The sequence below is a fragment of the Stegostoma tigrinum genome, chromosome 7 (genome assembly GCF_030684315.1).
Source record: "Stegostoma tigrinum isolate sSteTig4 chromosome 7, sSteTig4.hap1, whole genome shotgun sequence".
Taxonomy (NCBI): domain Eukaryota; kingdom Metazoa; phylum Chordata; class Chondrichthyes; order Orectolobiformes; family Stegostomatidae; genus Stegostoma; species Stegostoma tigrinum.
In genome coordinates this window covers 64,752,607-64,761,073 of record NC_081360.1, presented here as the reverse complement: position 1 = coordinate 64,761,073, position 8,467 = coordinate 64,752,607, and the positions used below count along the sequence as shown (strand labels likewise).

Below are 8,467 nucleotides of genomic sequence, written 5' to 3'. Positions count from 1 at the left end.
TTTTCCTTTGAACAGGTTCATTCAATCGACTGCTGCTAGATCCTGCCTAATGGACACTAAATTGGCCCTGCTCCAGTTTAGCACCTTAACCTGTGGACCTGTTCTATCTTTTTCCATAACAATGTCAAACTAAGAGAGTTATGATCATTGGATGTTTATATAATGTTATGTATATGGCAGGTAAAGTAGATTATTAGTTTAGCGTTCAGTTTAAAGGAATCTACAATGGGCATTTTTTTTAAAAAGTGAGATAATAAGCAAGGTTTTACATTTAGTTCAGATGACACCAGTGTTGGGTTTCCAAGCCAGTTTACTTTGTCTTCACAAAGAATTTGGGGCAGTTCAGAGAATATGCTACCTCAACAGAAGACAACATTGTGAAAGTTACAAACCAACAGGTTTGTTTAGAAATATGCAGTTTATTAGAAGTGTGAAGATTTAAGTCCACAGTTTTGTGAATAGCTCATTTTGGTAGATTTGAAAAGGACTCACTGACCTGGCTCCCTAGTGTATGAGAAAGACCTGGAAGGTATCGGTTGAGTAGAATTCAAAAGAGTTAAAATATGGGGTGTAATTTCTCTGGATTTGAGAAAAGACTGGCAGCCAAAAAAGACAATCCCAAACCCTCCTGTAGATATTTAAATAATAAGTGGTAAATTATAGAGAGACCAGAAAGTCTCTCATATAAGGGGCATGGCTGAGGTGGTAAATGAACACTTTGCATCTGTCTTTACCAAACAGGGTGATGGTACCAAGACCAAGAAGAAACTGTCACTAGGAGGGTTCAAAACTGATAAGGTAGAAGTTTTGCAAAGACCAATTGTATTTAGAGTTGTCAAAGCTCTGGGACTGTGTGATATGCATCCAAACATTTTTGAAGCAAGGGAGAGTGGAAATTTCAAGAGTGCTGGCTGTATTCTTTCAGTCTTCCCTTGACTTAGGGGAGGTGCCACAAGACTGGAGAATCGCAAACACTTTGGTATTGTCCCTGGCAATGTTGAATACAAAATAGGAAATAGAGTAATGATCAATAGATACTTTTCTGGCTGGAGAAACGTTTGTAGTGGTGAACCTCAGGGTTGGTACTGGGACCTATGCTTTTCCTGATTTATATTAATGATCTGGATCTTGGGTTACAGGAGGTAATTTTAAAACCTGCTGGTGACACCAAACTTGGAAGAGTTAGAAACTGTGAGGAGGACAATGTTGAGCTCCAAGAGGGTGTAGACAATTTGGTGGAGTTGGCAGGCAGATAGCAGATGAAGTTCAAAGGAGACAAGTGTGAGGTGATGCAGTTTGGTGGGAGAATGCCTTATTACTTCCCATCTGAATCCTCCATACTCCTCTCGGTTCTCAATTGTATTATCGACCTGACATGACACCTGTCATAAGCAGACCTTCTCCTTATTTTAGTTTCTATCTCCCACTGACACTTGATCCATTTGCCTCACTCATTTCCAAGATACAGGTCCAACAGTGTAATCTATTCACCATCGATATCCCAGTGTATATTCGTATATTTGAAGTTCCCATTCACTGTAACGTTGCCACCTTAAATTTCGCTGCAGGTTTGTTACTCCATAACCATCCCACTAGTTGATGAAATGCAGCCTACACTTTGGGGGTCATGTCCGACCTGCTCCAGAAGGGTGTAATGACAAATCTGAACAAATTGCTGGTTGTAGTCTATAGATATTTTTAATCAATGTAATTGCAACCGTTATGTTCTTTAGCTCTAACTGAAATGCCACGTCCCACTTGTAACAGTCCTCTCATAGCTCACGGAATAGCTGACTACACATAACGTTATCGATAACCTTAAAATGAATAAAACAATAATTATAGCTCAGCCAATGAGGTTGTGTTGGTTTGATGAACGATTCTCGTCTCCACCCCTTCACTCGCCGAATGCTGCTGTTCCGCCATTTTGTTCTCGGCGCGTGGGGAAGTTTCTGGTTGTTTGAAGATGGCTGCCGCTGTGGGCTTAGACGGACAGACAGACGGATGGATAGATAGGGGCTAGTGAGAGGAGGCGGAAGAAGAATAAGAAGACGAATGGGTGAGGATGTGTCATGGCGATGGTACGGAGAGGGGCTGGGCCCGGCGGGAGGTGGTCCAAATGCTGGACTCTGGTGAGCTTCGCCGTCTTTGTGATTCTCCTGGGTATGGGATCAGGGGATGAGGGGCTGAAGGGATGGACGAGTGGACGACTCTGGGTGATTTATGGCGTGGAGGGGAGCGAGCCTAAGCCGTTTCGAGCTGCTGAAACAGTGCGTTGGACCGTACCAAGGTGGGGATCTTGTCTGAAGGCCGCGTTTGGTGCCGGGCATGGATAGGCCAGAGATGTGCCCGCGGTGAGTAACATGGATTTTGTAAAATCCATATTTAATATGTCACACTAGAACCCAGTGTTTGTCGTCCGACAGTGTTAAATCTAAAATATTAATTCTGAAACTTTGTGTGTCCACGTGGCTAAAAGATATAGTTCGGATAGATGCAATATGATAGTAAAATAAAACAAAGAAGTGTATGCTGAAGATCTGAAACAGCAACAAAAATTGCTGGAGAAACTCAGATCTGGCAGCATCTGCGGATGGAAAACCGGTAACGTTTTGATCAGAGATAATGGGTACTGCAGATGCTGGAGAAGCCAAGATAACAAAGTGTGGAGCTGGATGAACACAGTAGGTCAAGCAGCATCTCAGGAGCACAAAAACTGACGTTTCGGGCCTACACCCTTCATCAGAAAAGGGGGATGGGGAGAGGATTCTGAAATAAATAGGGATAGAGGAGGAGATTAGGTGAAGAGGAGAGAGGTCAGTCCAGGGAGGATGGACAGGTCAAGGGGGCGGGATGAGGGTAGTAGGTAGGAAATGGAGGTGCGGCTTGAGGTGAGAGTAAGGGATAGGTGAGAGGAAGAACAGGTTAGGCAGGTGGGGACGAGCTGGGCTGGTTTTGGGATGCAGTGGGGGGAGGGGGGATTTTGAAGCTGGTGAAATCCACATTGATACCATTAGGCTGCAGGACTCCCAAGCGGAATATGAGTTGCTGTTCCTGTTACCTACAGGTGGCATCATTACGGCACTGCAGGAGGGCCAGGATAGACATGTCGTCTAAGGAATGGGAGGGCGAGTCAAAATGGTTCGCGACTGGGAGGTGCAGTTGTTTACTGCAGACCGAGTGTAGGTGTTCTGCAAAGCGGTCCCCAAGCCTCTGCTTGGTTTCCCCAATGTAGAGGAAGCCACACTGGGTACAGCGGATGCATAATACCACATTGGTGGATGTGCCGGTGAACATCTGCTTGATGTGGAACGTCATCTTGGGGCCTGGGATGGGGGTGAGGGAGGAGCTGTGGGGGTAGGTATAGCACTTCCTGCGATTGCAGGGGAAAGTGCCGGGTATGGTGGGGTTGGAGGGGGGCGTGGAGCGGACAGTGGAGTCGCGGAGAGAGTGGTCTCTCCGGAAGGCAGACAAGGGTGGGGATGGAAAAATGCCTTGGGTGGTGGAGTTGGATTGTAGATGGCGGAAGTGTCGGAGGATGATGCGTTGTATCCGGAGGTTGGTGGGGTGGTATGTGAGGACTAGGGTGATTCTCTTTTGGTGGTTATTGCGGGGCCGGGGTGTGAGGGATGAGGTGTGGGAAATGCGGGAGTCACGGTCAAGGGCGTTCTCGACCACTGTGGGGGTGATATTGCGGTCCTTGAAGAATGTCGACATCTGGGATGTTCTCACCTTCCTGGACCTTTCTGTCTCCAACTCAGGCAACCGCCTACAAATAGATGTCCATTTTAAGCCCACCGACTCCCACACTTACCTGGAATACACCTCTCCCCACCCAACTACTTGCAAAAATTCCGCCACATCTGCTCCCAGGATGAGGCATTCCACTCCCGCACGTACCACATACCTGAAACGTTAACTCTGTTTTTACCTCCACAGATGCTGCCAGACCTGCTGAGCTTTTCCAGCAACTTTGTTTTTGTTCCAGCATTATCTACCTGACATGACACCTGTCGTAAGCATACTTTGTCTTCATTTTAACTTTTGTCTCCCATTGACTCTTGATCCCTTTGCCAATTCATTTCCAAGAACTAGGTCCATCAGTACACTCTATCTGTTAGCAGTATCTATTTGGGTAACTGAAGTACTCCATTAACTATAATATTGGTATCCATCTGTAATTTTCTTGCGGAATTGTTACTCCACAGTCTTCCTACTGGTTGACGAAATGTGCTGTTGGCCAGCATTGACATTCGTGCATGTTCCGTATGACGAATCTCTGTTGGTATTGCACCAAATTAACAATTTTAACTTAACCCACCTGACGACAAACTGATTAGATCAAATCTGGTCTATCCAATATTAACATTGTCAGGTCTTTTGTTGATCAGCACTGATACAATATGCCAAATCCACTGTAAATGTTTAAGTCTATTAAATGGGAAAGTAACCTGGCAGTTGTTAAAATTACTTGTGTTAATTTAGTGTGAGCTGGAGGATGTGGCAGTGATCTGATAGGCTTTGATGGAAGTTATTAAAAACTGCCCTCGTTTTTATTAACTTAAACTCTCTCCATTCGTTTATTGAAACATAAATTGTCAAGAACACTAATCAGGAGATACAAAACTTGAGTAATTACAGTAGACTTCTCATTATTGATTATCCAAACTTAAGTGACTTCATAGTCCTTGCATTACTGAAGAGTCAGATGCAGATTCATTATAACCACTTGTAGAACTGACAGTTCATGTTTTCCGTTTGGGCATCAGTCTACATTTGTGCTGCATTTGGTCTGACTGGGCATGTTGGACATTGCAAGCTTAGCAGATTGCCCTCACCCTGCTGGGCCAGGTGTGTTTGGAATTGAATTTTCCCAGAAAGTGGATATGAATTAAATTAAGAGTATTCTGAAGTTGGGTTAGTGGACCCAAAATATTAATTTTGTTTTCTGTCCTGAGATGCTGCTAGACTGCTGAGTTTCTCCACAAATTTTGTTTTTTTTCTGTTTCAGGTTCACAGCACCTGCAGTTCTTTGTTTTATTTTCAGATTTCACCAAACGTTAATGTTCATTAAAAAGGTTGAGCAGATGCAACTGTACTGTTTCAATATTAAGTATTTGCCAAATTTTGTTTGAAGTTGTTATTTAGAATTTATAGCTAATAATTTTTGATGCAGTTTGTAAGAGTTTAATTCTATAATTCTGTTCTCAAAATTAAACATGCCACAGTCAAATATATCAACTACTTTCTATCAACTGTCAGACTAGAGGAATTGATACAGTGCAAATGTTAACAGGAACCCTCCAGTCTTAAGACTGACTTGTAAAATGTAACAAGTTTGCATCATACATGGAGGGGAAATAAAATGGAGGATACCTACGGCTGGCCATATTTTACCCAATTTACTGGCTGGTATACACTAATTTTCCAACAAATTCAGTCTCTGCAAGCTGCAGTTGGTCTGATTTTAATGTTAATGTTCATTGAAAGGGTTGAGCAGATGTAACTGTTTTTTACATTTCTAATATTAAATATATGCCAATTTATTTTGAAGTTGGAACCCCAGATGTTTACAATTTATAGCTGGTGATTTTGATGCAGTTTATACTCTTAATTCTGTAATGTTTAGTTCTTAATATTATATCTGTCACTTCAGGTGGCGTCAGTTACTTTCTGTCAGCTCCTCCGCCTAGAGGAATTGCTTTACACATCTGTCTCTTCTGGTTCTAGCCCACATATTTTCATCATCCTTGTTCATTCAATTCTGCTACTGATTCATTTTACCCAACCTCTGCTATCTTCTGTCAGCATACTCAAACCTTCCTGTCCTAATGTTTGTCATCTTTTTCGCCACTCTCACTCTCTTCATCCCACTTTCTTGCTCGTTACTCACTTCTGTATCTTCAAAGGTATTCTCTCAAATCTACCTCTTCAATTTCTTTATTCATATCCCAAACCACCTACTCCCTGCATCTATTCCCTCAATCACTTTATACAGTGCTGGAAATGTTTGTTACGTGAACGTGGGTACAGAAGTGCAAGAAAAAGTGAACAAATGTATTTGAATATTAAGACTGTTTATAGGGGCATGATAAAGCATAAAGCTTAAACCTCTTTATTCAGTGCAACCTGTCTGCCTCTTTTTCCTCCCTTATCCATTTTTGACCATAGGTTTGAACATGGTGCTATATTATAAATATTCATAATAAATTGTCATTTGGCTATGAAAATATTTCAAGGTATGGTCAGTCTTTTTATGTTTGTTTTTAGCCTGAAATTCTCATTTGAAAATTAGTGTCTGCATTACTGAAAAGGACATCCTTCTAATAACAACACAAGCAGAAATGTGGTAAGTTTTTTTTTCTGCATGGCAGTTGAGATTTGGGATTCAGAAATTCTTAAAGTAGATGAATAATTCAATCTTAACATAATTTGGTGAGTCACAATGGAGTCAAGCATTTCTTTTCAGCTGTGCAATTATGTTGATGTACGTCACTGATTATTCTGTTCCTATTAGGACTGATGTCTGTGGCCAGTATGCATTGTTATAAGAATTTAATCCCTTATTCATCTCCTTAGCAGTGTTTTTGATTGAATCTTATTAAAAATCCTCCCACAAAGGCATGCTTGTATTGTTTTGCTTGCAAGCTTGTAAGAAATGGAGGTATAGCAAGTGAATAGCTGCTTTTACAATGGACTATATTTGTATAAATAGTTCATCCTAAATGTATATTCATACAGTTGCAAAAGCTGGGTAAGTTAAGATGAATGTTCTAATTTTACAGGCGTGGATGTAAGAGCAGAGTCATTATCTTCATCATTGTGCCCTGAAAGTTCACTCCTTATTTTGAAAATGGTATTCGTGCAGAAGAGCATGATGTATGGAGAAAACCAACTTCAACGTTGCTATGCCTGCTCAAGAACTAAAGATTGGAGGATGGCCGATGATGTGGTAATACCACTGGACTAGTGATCCAGAGACCAGACTATTGGGAATGACAGAGCAACTGGTAGAAGCAAATTTGATTAATAAAACCTAGGATTAATAGCAGGTCTCAGAATTATGACTGACAACTATCATTGATCTTTATTTTTGAAAAAACATCCAATTCACCTGTGTCCTTCAGGAAGGAAGTCCTCCATCTTTAACTGGACTGGCCTACATGCAACTCAGAATCACAGTAAAGACATCGACTGTCTTCTGAAATAGTGTGGCGAGTCACACGGTTCAAGGCATATTATCCGTGAAATTTTGTTTTCATTTTAAAAGTTTCTGGAAATTTATATTTTTTGTACTTTGATGTGAACAGCTTAGACATTGGATTTTGGAAGAATAATGGATCTTTAAAGCTAGAATTTGTGATCCTACCTGAAATAATGCACTTTCCTTTTGGCTCTGTTTTATCTATTGTATCTACTTGTTCAGAATAAAGAATTTACTGCAAACATTTTTCTTAGTGATGTAGTAATCAATCTTGTAAACATCTTTAAAATTCAATATTTTAGAAGCTGTTACCTGAAGCATACAAATAAACCTTTTAATGTCAATTTTTACGGAACACTTTCGCGATATAATGTCTGTAAAGAAATGTTAAGGCATTTAAAAATAAAATGTCACAATTGGCCTTCCAACTCTGAATCATAGGAATCTGTATTTCTCATTTTCTGCTTTGTTTGAATGTTGTGGGTCTGTAGGTTTGGAAATTATTGTCTCATTGGATAAATCCTAAATCATTAACATAAATCCATACATCTATTCCTATCAGCAACTTGAGATGGATATAAATTACTGGAACATGCACTTGATACACAAGTGCTGGAACAAGGTTAAGAAACTAGAACTCAAACATGACTGCTGTAAGGGAAGAAGGTAAATCTAAATGTGTCAATTCCTTGACAAAACTATTGCTAATGATTTTGTTTCACCTTTTTCGAGACAGTAGGCAGCGGTGTTCGTACTGATCTGTTTTAGTAGAAACTAATTAAAAATATAGCTTGCAAGAGAAAGTCAGAATAAAGTATTGTAATTTTTTCTGAAATCACATAGTAGGCCCTGTCTAATCCAGAACTAGGAATTTTACATTTTGGTGAAACAGGACGTAAATAGATTAGCCAACCTAGATGCACCGCAAGGTGTCATGTTTTATTACTGTTCAAGATTAATTCCAGCAACCACAGTAGTTTGGTTTTGATAAGGTACATGGTAATCATCTGTAAATAACTATGTATGTCATTGTGTCCATTACTGAACTACTCTCATTGGAATGTGGAAGCAAACTTACAGACTAGCCATATGAACTTTTAATTCTTTAATGGTGAGAAAGTTGTAGTTTGAGAGAAGAAAGAAATGTGTTTAGTCAGCTTTTGCTTAAAGCTTAAATAGATGGTTAAATTTGAAAAAATTCACCTAATTTGTAATCAAGTTACACTTTTTTTGAATTTTATTAGAATATACAGCCTAAAATGG

At 40.3% G+C, this 8,467-nt stretch overlaps 1 long non-coding RNA gene across 1 annotated transcript; it reads left to right on the top strand.

Annotated features, from left to right (window-relative positions):
* Positions 1-1,893: 1,893 nt before the first annotated feature.
* On the top strand, positions 1,894-7,632 carry LOC125454108 (uncharacterized). Its single transcript, XR_007247927.2, has 3 exons — positions 1,894-2,354; positions 6,271-6,349; positions 6,786-7,632. It is a non-coding gene; the product is annotated as an uncharacterized LOC125454108 (long non-coding RNA).
* Positions 7,633-8,467: the final 835 nt, after the last annotated feature.